Below are 12,849 nucleotides of genomic sequence, written 5' to 3' on the forward strand. Positions count from 1 at the left end.
ATGCTATTGGAATCACATCACTTCTGTAGGGCTTCGCCAGGTTGGAAAACTGTAACCATGACCCCACCACCTCTTCCTTAACTTTTTTCCTATATAAACTTCTATTTACTTAAGCCATCCAAAATACAACAAAAAATTAAATTAACAAAGAGAGAGATACACACCAGAAACTCAGATTACAAACTCACCTTACTTTTGTGTATGAGCATGCTTTGAGGAGAGAAAGCAAAGGGACAGGTGTGTTTATCCCCCAGGCAACACAACCAAGAAGGAAACAGAGGAAAGGAAGAGCTAGTTCAGATGCAAAACATCAAAAGCATTAATACAAGTAAGAGGGCTCGTGGAAATATAGTAGTGTGGTCTTGGATGGATATTTAGGAAACCATGATTTGTATTCCTCCAATCAGGGTACATCATATAAGCCAACTATCTTATTCTCTCTTGCGAAAAGCATAATCAAATGCAAGCATGATCTAAAAAGGGTCCTAAATAAAAACAGAAACACACACATCATCATCCCCAAAACTGAAAATTCTCAATGCAGTTCTCAATTCACAAAATTCATATTAAGAAATCCTTACTGATCTTAATGTTATTCTCAATGCAGTTGGTGATGATCTTAATGTTATTCAGAAACCTTTTTCATTTCTTTTGTTTTACATCCATGTCCACATTCCCATTAAAACTTTTGAACATAAATTATACTAAAGCTAAAACTCAGGTGGCATCCTTTACCAACTCCTTGACCAAACTTTTTTGTATGATTTTACATGGTTATATACTAATAAAACAATTGAAAACTTGACTTCTAATATTTTTTCTTGTTAAACCTGCTGCAGGAAGCAATTCTACCCATTTGGTTGAGACTCCACATACATGATTGGGACACCCTATTTCCTGCCCTAGATCTCTGTTTGAAGTTAAACTTATCACACTCACTTTGGTCATTGATGTGGCCCATATACTTGCTATTCAACAAGATTCTCAAGACAGGAGATGAAAGAGAGCTAGGAGGAGATAATTTAAATGCGATAGATCCATACCTCTTTCAGCAACCATCAAGTAACATAGATTCTCATCTTCCCCCGTGCTCTGTTCACATAACAATAATTCTCATCAAGTAACATAAAATCAGCTCTTTATTTGGCTTTGTAAACTAATCTTTGTGGTAGATATGTTGGAATTGGAGGAAAATGACATGTAAAACGTTTTGGTTATTATCTTAATAGTTTTACTTCTTCACCCATGCTATATCAAATTGGCTCACCCTAAATCTCCTTAAGTTTCTGCTCATAAAACATTTTAATCACATCAAAATCTCCTACGTAATCTTCTTCATTGAAGAGTCGTACTCCACAAATTACAAATTGCTAGAGTTAATTTATCAAACCATTAAGACAGCAAACCGGAATGAAATTCACCACAACTGAAATATCTAAGACCCAAAAATCAATAAAATCATACCAATCCAATACAATCAAATCAAAGAACACTGGATAAATCAAACTCAGAAAGAATGTCAACAAATCTGAACAAATTCTTTCGCGGAGGCGTCGATGGTGGTGATTTCGAAAAATCGAAATGATTTCGTACAGCTTCGCGGCAACTTCGTGAGGAGGGTTCATGAGGAGCGTTTGAGCGTTTAGGGTTTGACTGTGAGAAGCGTATAGGGCTTCGAGTTTAGGCAGAGAGAGAGGTTTGAGCATTTAGGGTTTATGAGGGTTCGTGAGGAGTGTTTAGGCAGAGAGAGAGAGGTTTGACTATTTAGTCAAACCAGATTTTCAAATATATTTTGGTTACTAAAATTATTTTAAAAAATAATTGGGAATAATGAGGGAAGGAAAACTTGTTTTTATTCTAAAGGATAATTGTGGCAGTTGAAAATGACATATTATAAATGTTACACAAAACTTTTTGTTTCAATATAAACTTCCTATTGTTTTTTGGTCCTATGTTGTGGTTCATGCTACTCATCTAATAAGCATAATTTCTTATGATGTTTTAGAAAAAGTACACCTTATGAACTTGTTTACAAAGAACAACATGATCTTCATAATTTTAGAGTTTTTAGTTTTTTACGTTTTGTTTCAAGTTTACAAAGGGATAGGTCTAAACTAGATTCAAGAACAAATAAGTGTGTATTTCTTGGATAAAAAACTAGTATTAAAGGATATGTTGTGTTTGATATTCATAGTAGATAATTTTTTGTCTCAAAGAATGTAAATTTGTATGAGCATGTTTTTTCCTGTTTTAAAGGTTATGAATGCAATAATAATGTTTAGTTTTGATTTTGTCTTTGACCCAATTGATATTAATGAATGTGATCATGTTACTTAAGATGATCAACCCGAAGAAAACTGCAGAAAATACTGAAAATTTAAAAACGTCTAACATACATAATAGAGCTCCTAGTTATCTAAAAAATTATCATTATCAATTGTCGAATCATATCGATACTAAATGTTTGAATAATTCTAATAAAGTCATCTATCTTATACCTACATATCTTGCCTATGGTCTGATAAACATATTAACTATGTCTTACTATATCGTCTAATGAGGAGCTTTAGAATTATATGTAACCATTAAAAAACTAGAGTGGTGTGAGCTAATGAAAAGAGAAATAAAAGCTTTAGAAGAGAATAAAACCTGGAGTTTAACTGATCATCCACACAATAAGAAACTCATTGGATGTAAATGGGTTTATAAAATCAAATACAACACCAAAGGTGATATAGAAAGATATAAGGGTAAGCTTGTTGAAAAATGATATATTCAGTTAGAAGGAGTAGATTATTTGGATACTTTTTCTCCAGTTGTCAAGCTTACAATGTAAGAATGCTCTTAGCCATAGCAACTAAACATAATCGGTATTTAAAGTAGTTGGAGATTAATGTTTTTCTACACGGGGAGTTAAGTGAATAAGTCTACATGTTACCTCCACCAAGAATAAAGGTCAAAATTGGACAGGTTTGCAGGTTAACAAAGTCTTTATATGGATTAAAACAAGCAAGTAGGCAATGGTTTGCCAAAGTCTCTTCCTCTCTTAAGAACATTGGTTTTACTCAATCTTTTTATGATATTTGTTATTCATCAGAGAAAATGGAAATAATTTTACTATGTTATTGGTATATGTAGATGATATTATCCTTGCAGGAAAGTATGTATCTGACATTGAACAAGTTACATTATATCTTGACAAGACTTTTAAAGTAAAGGATTTGAGAGATTTAAAGGTTTTTCTTGGACTCGAGATCACTAGATCTAGTATTATATGCTCTTTATGTAATCATTGATGATGGTCTTCTTGCTGCTAAGCCATGTTCCACACCTATGGTTAAGGACACAAAAAAACATGTTTAAGGAAGGTATTCCTATGAAAGATATCAAAATCTACCAAAGGCTATGGAAATTTAATACATCTTACAAATACCAGACAAGACATAAGCTATATTGTTCTATTTATAAGTCAGTTTCTGCATGTACCTACTACAGAACATCATAATGTTGCTCATTAGATATTACCATACATCAAGGGAACCCCCTGAAGAGGGTTTATTCTTTCCTGGTATCTCTAACTTGCAACTCAAAAGATTTTGTGATTTAGATTAGGCCACTTTCCCCCAGACTAGACGGTCAACAACTGGGTTTTGTGTGTTTTTGGGTTCTTCCTTGGTCAACTAGAAATCAAAGAAGTAGTCTATTGTGTCTCGGTCATCATCAGAAGTTGAGTATAGTACTCTTGCTACTCTAACTTGTGAAATTCAATGGTTGAAGTATTTAATCATTGAATTCGAAGTTAAAGTTCAAACACCCGTTGTCGTCTAATGTGATAACCAATCTACAAGGTTTATATCTCTCAATCCCAACTTTCATGAAAGAACAAAGCACATAGAGATACATTGTCATGTTCATGAAAAACTTCAATCAAAGTTTTCACTAAATCTTTAACATGGTGATTTTGGTTTAGTTATTTCGAAGCTCGGGTTGATGGAAATTTACCACTAAGCTTGAGGGGATATCAAGTTATGTTATATGTAGTTTAGTTATTGTTATGTTATTCTGGTTTTTGTTGCGTTAACATAGGGTCTATGTAATGCATGTACATGTTCTCTTTTCACATATGAAAATAAAATAAACTTTATGTTCTTTTTCTTCCATGTTCTCTCGCTTCTTTTTTTCTTCTTTTGTTATATTATGCAGTTGCATAATCATTTGCATGAAAAGTGTCAAGTGCTTATTGTGAAAAGCGTCTATCATTGGTGCATCTGATACCATGTTCACCAAGTATCTACAATCTTTCTATCTACTCATAATAATGTCCAACATTTCTGCACTTACAAACAATTATCCATGAATACCAAAATTCAATAGTGTAGAAAATTGATAGTGTTCTCGCTGGCTAACCTGGATCGGGTCTTGGAGGTGGATTCTAGGCCAACTTTTCTTTTTTGTCGTTGTTGCTTTGAGATGCTTGAAATCCACAGTGAGGGGGGAGTTCCACCTGTTGACAAAACTTTGAGGATCAAGTTAGTGAGAGCATATAACTATGATATAGCGTATGGATTTGATCAGAATCTTTAATACCCTTTTGTAGTACTCGTAGATCCTCCCTTTATGAGTTAAAAATTTATTTTAGGGGTGATGGCAGAGTATTATCTCTGACTATTTTTTTTCATTTAGAATAAATACACATGCCTAACTGATTCAGTTATATTTTCAGTTTTTTTATATTTATTACTGTCTTTTTAATATATTTTGCTAGTTGTTTGGGTCAACTCCTTAACACATCATTGGACCGACTTTTTAACGTATCATTGGACCTATTATTGTTTTAGATCGAGTTTAGTATTTACCTTCTTAAATAATTGGTTTAGAATAACATAGCGGACTTAAGTGTTCAAATCGAACCCCAAACACACTATAAGATAAAATAGTAGTATAACTAATTATCAAAATGACCATATGGCACGCACGCATATGTGGAATGCGTTGCAATATTTAATCAACTCCTTTGGTTACTTCGATGTAGATCCGTTATTTTATAATTGAGTAAAATTAGCTTCAACAGATTTATATTTAATCTATTGAAATCGTTCAGATTTTGATTAAATTAATTTAGCCACAAATCTTAGATTTAAATGACATCGGCATATATGTCATGTTGATAAAAAAAAAATACCATAATAATATAAGGTGATATCATTGTATTAATTTATAATATCACATTTTTAGTATTTCATATATCAACAAAATTTTCACTAAGTTATATTGTCAGGATAATGTTTACTTTAATTCATTTCCGAATCATCTTTATAACAAAATAAGTTGAAGCATAATAAATAGAGTTTTTTTCTTTTGCTTTCTCCATACATTTAAATCTAGATTTTTTATTCTTACAAATACCTCCTTTGGGATAATAGGTAAAAATGCTCTTTAGTTTCATTTTCATACATTAAATAATGAAATGGCTGACGAGTTAATAAAAGTCTAACAAAAACTATAGTTAAGTGATACATTTCATTAGAACTATTTTTCTGGTTAGTTAATATTTTGGTTTTACACTAATTTAAAGTAAATTTATTCATTACATTGAAGCCTAAATATTTGTTTATTCCTACATAAATATCTTTTTTTTTTAGTCTATCTATTTCATTGATTTTACGCCTTTGTAAATTTTTTTCATTTTTAGGATCTGTAATTTTTTTTCTTATTTTTAGTTCTTCCTATATCATATATTTTTTTTTAATCAGCGGTTCTTCCTATATCATGATGTCATAGCTTTGCTAATATCATGATAACTTGCCAATGTTATTAAAGTGACATTGATGATAATGTAAACTTGATTATTTGATACTATTTGACCAAACATCTGATGACATCACTTTTTACTAAGATGACCCGTGATATCATCTAAAATCAAAATTACACGTAACGTTTTTTTTTTATGATAATACTAAAATTAACTAAATACAAAGTTTTTGTATTACACGGACTAAAGTATTATTTATAACTCACTTACAAAAGTTTGTATATACATATATATTATAATTATAATGTAATTATATATTTAGTTGATATGAGATTTATTTATTTATTTATAATTAATAAATTAAATTAAAAAGAATATTTAAGAGATGTTCTCACCATTATACAGAAGAAGAAGAAAAAAGTAAAAAATCCTCCAAACTCACTTCAAAAGGACTCATTGTATAAAAGTAACATATATGAGATTTCTAATAAACTCTTAATGTTTTACATAACATTTGAACCTAGAAAGAACTATAATTACAAAACTCCTCTTCGAATTGTAGCATATAGGTTATATGTAACTAGTTTGCTGCAATATAATTTATCACCAGTTTATTTTAAATATTTAGTGAATATGTTTATTAATTTTTTATTAAAGTTGACAAATCTAGTTGTGATATCTCTTAGACCCCATTTTTTTCTCTTATGAAATAATAATCTATCTCAATATATTTGGCGACATACAAGTTACATTCGGGAACTTTCTTCTATTTTACGCTATCTGAGGGGTGTTTTAGCATGTGAGTTCCAACATTTTATTTTTGTTTTTGTTCTTTTTATTTTCCATGATATTAAATTACCTCCAACAAGTATAGAATATCATGAAGTGGAGCGTATCACTTGATGACCCTACTTAGTTAGCGTAGAATACCCAACAATTTGATTATTTCCCTTATCTTTTTAATAAGACTTTTTCTTTTTCGAAATACTATTGAATATATTCTAAGTTATGCATGAGTGCATCCAATGTTCTTGACAAGAAGAGTTTAAAACTTGACTTACTATGCTCACTGCAAAGGCAATGTCGAGGTGGGTCACAGTAAGGTAGTTTAGTTTACCTTACTAGTTTTCGTCACTGTTGTTGTTCGAAATCATTAGTAAGGTTAGTGGTGGACCAAAAAGGTCTTCAATGCCCGCTGTCATCACAAACAGGGTCTTCGAGAGCTCCTGAGCACCAAGGTGTGGCCTTTTATTTGACTTTTATTTGGCTTTATTGCCAAATAGCTCATTTTTTTTGTCATGAATCAAAGCGCAGGCTAAATCTTTATTAATTCTTTATTTTTTGGTTTTTCAATGTTAAGTATGAAATCTTTTAAAGAAGAACTTGATATTTTGAAAATATTTATTTAATCAATGATTAAATCCTCTGGATCGTAAACCCTAGTTATTTAAGGCAAAAAAGGTATGAGTGAATTCAATACTATTTATTATTTTTCTTAGGATGTTTAGATTCATGATTTAAGAACAAATAATCACATGACTCCTTTTCCTAAGTTCTTCAATGTATGTCAAAATGACTACAAACAACTTATTACAGTTGCAAATGATGATAATATATGGATCAAGGAATATAACTTTAGAATCATCAATCATATTAAAGATGTTTTATATGTCCCAAAAGAGCAATAATATTATTTTATACAAAAGTTTACAAAAAATTTGAATTGTTTAGCAACCTTTTTCTTTTCTCATTGTATATTCCAAGACATAGGCACAAAGGAAGACAAAGCGTTTTGTAAGAGGCCGGCTTTAACTCATAACCGCCTTCTTACACGAAACACTTTGTTGTAAGGTACTTTTTCTCATAGTCGTCCTTATAAAGTCTCTTTTTTACCCTAACTCATAGTGCGCCAGTTACGCTTTTTCATATTTCCTTTGTCTTGGCACTTCGTTTTCATCTTCTTCTATGTGCTTCTTCTTCGTTTTCCTCACGCCATTGTCTTCTTCGTGCCATTGGTTAAGTTGCTTTCAAGCTCTCTACTTCTTCACCATTGCTTTTGTTTTTTCTCTTATTTGTTTCTTTTCTGCCATTGTTGTGAAGGTCACCATTCGTACAATTTTATTGCCTTCAATGTTGTTCTTTGAGTTTTCGTTGTTCCCCCATTTGCTTCGTCATTGCTGCCACTGTTGTTGTTGTCGCCGCTCTTCACCACCATTGTTGCCTTCGCACACAAGGTTGGTAGTGTTTTAAATTTTTAGGGTTTAGGATTTAGGATTTAAATAGATTGACAGGAATATAGGTAAGAATATATGTTATTAGTTTTTGTAATACACTTTTATCAATATATATAATATTTTTCTGGCTAGATTATAATTGAAACATATTAATTTAGATGGGAATTAACATTAAACAAAATGTATTAAAAAAAATTACCATCTACAAGGGTGACTATTTACCATAATCGCCTTCTTAAATGCTTCGCAATGGTTTGGCTAAGGAAAATATCTGCCTCTTTGTGTGAATTTAAGAAGGTGGCTAAATAGTCGCCTTCTTTGCTTTGGGACATAAGACTATACGTTGATCAAAGGCAGCTAGAAATTCGTTGTTTTACGGTTAAAATAACCTTTGTTTTTAACCTTTTATGCACCAGTGCATGGGTAAATTCCCAAATATGGCTTCATCTATTGTAAAAGACTTAAACATCCCTCCTTTAGCCTTTTAAAATTTTTGTTCTCTTGTTTGTTTACTACCAAGTTTGTTGAGTCTTTCAAATATGATATTTTTCAATTATGAAAGCATCATTGTGCATCTTATCCCATATCTGGTAAAAAGAGTAATTTCCCATTTGAATTAATTTACTCTTATGTTTGAGGATCGATTTTAGAATCTATTTTTGAAGCAAAATGATTTTTTACTTTTATTTACTATACATTACGAAAAGTAAATCTAATGTCTCTTAATATTTTTTAATTTAATGTCTTGTCCAAGATTAATTTAGAAAAAATATCAAAAGAATTAGGTTTGATGATATTGAATATGTGAATCAAGAATTCTCAAAAAATTTGTTTCATAATGGTATTGTTATAAACTATGCATTAACACTCCACAACAAATGGTATTGCAGAAAAGAAAAATCTTCATCTTCTAAAAGTAGCTAGAATCTTGCTTTTCCAAATGTTTGTTTCTAAAATCTATTGGGGGAAAAGTTGTGTTAATTTCTACATTCCTCATCATCAACAAGTTACCCACTTGTATCTTAAATAACATTAGTCCAGGAAAGGAAAAATCTCCATCTTTTAAAAGTAGATAGAGTCCCCCTTTTCCAAATTTTTGTTCCTAAATCCTATTGGGGAAGAAGTTATGCTAATTGTTGCATACCTCATCATCCAAAGGTTACCCAACCTTATATTAAAAATGTTAGTCGTATTGATTATTTTTTGTCTTTTATATGTTCTGGTTTTATTCTCTCTCATAATCCTAGCCGCGGTAAATTAGATCATCATGTTTATATCATCATGAAAGTCACTTTTCATGAAACAAAATCCTTTTTATGATGCCAGCATAATAGAGATTGAAATAACTTACCATGAGGAAGAAGAAGACAATTTTTTTGACAAAAAATATCAAAGAAGGCAACCAACCCACTTTGACTCCAGAACAAGAAGAATTGTCTGGTTTGTAAGGTGAGGGTTGTACCCCACTTATATGTGTATGTATGCATATATTTATATATATAGTCTATATGAGATCTCCAACAGACTATTTCACATTGAGGAATGAACATCTTAAGCATGACATTAGATATTTATGGGTGATTTAAAAAATAAATCAAAAAAATTGACTAAGATGGTGATAAGTGTCATAATTCAGTAATATTTCATACAAAAAGATAGACAGTTATGGATTTTAATTGATAAAATAATTATAATTCAACTCTTATTTAGGAATTTGTGTAGGAACTAATTGAAAGAAATAACGGAAGGCAAAAGGTTGTAGAAACTGAATAAACGTAATTGCATGAGATTGCAAAACTATTGAACTGATTTCATTCATTTTGATTTACTTCAATAATATATATAAAAAAATTACAAATATTGGAAGCTATAAAATAGGAATACTAACAGACCTTTAAACTGACCATTAATACAATAATAATGGTAAAATAGTTTAAGGGTAGTAAAATCAGAATTAATAATAATAAAATCTGAATTAATAACAAACATCCTCCCTTAATTCTAATTTGGAACAACCTTCCTGCCCAACAGATCTCTTAACTTGATGAAAGCATTGATCTTCTGATCTGCAGTATTTCAATTTGATCATGTTCTTCCCAACTTGGTCTCGCAGGAAGTGACATCGAATATCAATGTGTTTACTTCTTTCATGAAAAAATGGATTCTTTGCAAGATTAATAGTAGAGACATTGTCAACATAAATCTTAATTGGAACATCTAGATTAAAACCAATTTGAGTCATGATATTGTTTTTCTTAATCGCCATCAATTCTTCATTCATAGCCTCTTGCCATTTAGGGTGTTGAATGGCATCTGCAAGTCTCACGGGTTTTGATTCTGCAAGAAAAACAAAGTGAACTAAATCTTCATTATCATCAACTTCATCATCAAGATTTACTTTGCAATCTTGAAGGTATACAGGTTGTCGCTGCTGCCTTCTTGGTCGCTCCATCATAGTTGCAATTAGAGCTGCAACTTCAGGTTGAATTACAGCTTCAGGTTGAACTACAGGTGCTTCAGGTTGAACTGTAGATGCTTCAAGAGTGACTCCATCTTCCACATCATCGTTCAAAACGTAAATATATCATTTTTTCGAATCCATTTCAACTGTTGCATTCCATTGTCATTCCTCATCTTCAGCAAATGTAACATCACGACTGACAATCACCTTCTTTGTCATTGAATTGTACAGTTTGTATCCCCCATGCTTATATCCAATGAAAATGGTCTTCTCTGCCTTATCATCCAACTTCGGTCTTGCTGCCTTGGGGACACGAGCATAAGTAATTGACCCAAATACCTTCAAGTGCTGCACATTGGGTTTGAATCCACTGCATGCCTCAATCGGAGTTGTGTTAGGAACACTCCGAGTGGGTGATCTGTTTATCAAATATACCGCACATGTTACGGCCTCAGCCCAAAAATAATTTGGCATGCCTTTCGCTTTAAGCATGCTCCTCGCCATGTCCATGATTGTTCTATTCTCTCGGCAACTCCGTTGTGTTGAGGTGTGTAGGGACATGTTATGTTATGCTGCAACCCAAGTTCTTCACAGTGCCTTTTGAACTCATTAGACTTGTACTCACATCCTCCATCACTACGCACCATCTTAATTTGTCTATCACTCTGTCTTTTGACAAATGCTTTAAATATTTTAAAGCAGTGGAATACCTCATCCTTGCTTTTCAATAGATAAATCCAGGTTTTCCTTGAAAAATCATCCATAAAGGTTAAAAAAATACTTATTACCTCCAATTGATGATATGTTCATCGGGCCACAAACATTTGTGGGAACAAGCTCCAAAGGAAATTTTGCACGCCAAGACTCCTTAACAAATGGTATCCTGTGATTCTTTCCAAAAATGCAAGCTTCACACAATTGATCAGGATGATGAATATGGGGTAAACCATTCACTAAATTTCGTTTGGAGAGATTTTCCAAACTCTGAAAATTTAAGTGCCCAAAGCGTAAATGTCATAACCACGATTCATTATTCACTATTGCATTCAAACACTTGAAATCACCCATATGAATATCTACTGGAAACATGCGGTTTTTTGATAAAAAAAGGTTTTAAGAATCAAATTACCATTTTTACCAAAAATTGAGAATTTATTTTCAACTATGTGCATCACATAACCCTTTTCGGCCAGTTGTCCCATACTCAACAGATTACTTCTCATATCAGGTACATAGAAAACATCATAGATGTACCTGTGATCACCATTCTTCAATGTGATAAGAATTTGCCTTTTTTCAGTTACTGGAACAAACCTGCCATCACCGAATTTCACTTTTGTGCGAAATGAATCATCCAAATATGCAAACAACTCTTTCTGACCACACATATGATTCGTGCAACCAGTATCCAAATACCAAGTCTGATTGTTTGGAGTTTCATTTGATGTGGTTGCCATTAGTACTGCATGATCCTCTTCATCTTGTTCGTGATTACTATCTTCTTGAGCACAATTGGCAGCATGATTATCACCTTTTGATCTGCACTCATGTGCATAATGGTCGCGTTTATGACATTTGAAACTAGTGTTGTTTTGCTCAGCGCCTCCATGATTCTGGCCACCACACCTTTGCTGGAATAGCTACTACCACATCCCCGTCCTCTGCCTTGTGAACTACCGTGTTTATGATAAGAGCTACCAATTGATTTTTGTGCTTGTAAAGCCTGTTCAATTGATTTTTCAATCTTATTGTCATTCATCTGCTGCTCATGCGCTCGTAGGGAGCCAGACAATAACCTTACTACCATTGTTGAAATGTCATTGGCCTCTTCAATTGCGGCAACAACATGTTCAAATCTAGGAGTTAAAGATCTCAAAATCTTCTCCACCTTTGTCTGCTCCGAATGTGTTTCACCATTGGTCTTCATCTGATTTGTCAAGGCAAGAACTTTATTTATATAAACATCAATAGTCTATGTGGTTTCCATCTGCAACAATTCATATTGGTGTCTTAGGGTTTGAAGATACACCCTCTTGATCTTGTCATCACCTTTATAATTGGTTGACAAAATGGTTCAAGCCTCACTTGCAGTTGTTGCTCCTTCTATCTGTTCAAACGTCTCGTCATTCATCCCTTGATGGATGAGATACAAAGCCTTCTTGTCCTTCTTCTTCTGGTCACGATGCGCTACTCGTTGTGCCTCAGTTGCATTATCAGCTAATGAAGACACTCCACTCTCAATGACATCCCATAAGTCATGATAATCAAACAAAACTCTCATCTGCACACTCCACCGATTGTAATTTTTTTCCATCAAAGATAGAAACTGATAATTGGGTAGAGTTCATGATAACAGACTGGCTCTGATACCAGTTGTAGGAACTAATTGAAGGAAATAACGG

This window comes from Phaseolus vulgaris, chromosome 8 (assembly GCF_000499845.2).
Source record: "Phaseolus vulgaris cultivar G19833 chromosome 8, P. vulgaris v2.0, whole genome shotgun sequence".
NCBI classification, from domain to species: domain Eukaryota; kingdom Viridiplantae; phylum Streptophyta; class Magnoliopsida; order Fabales; family Fabaceae; genus Phaseolus; species Phaseolus vulgaris.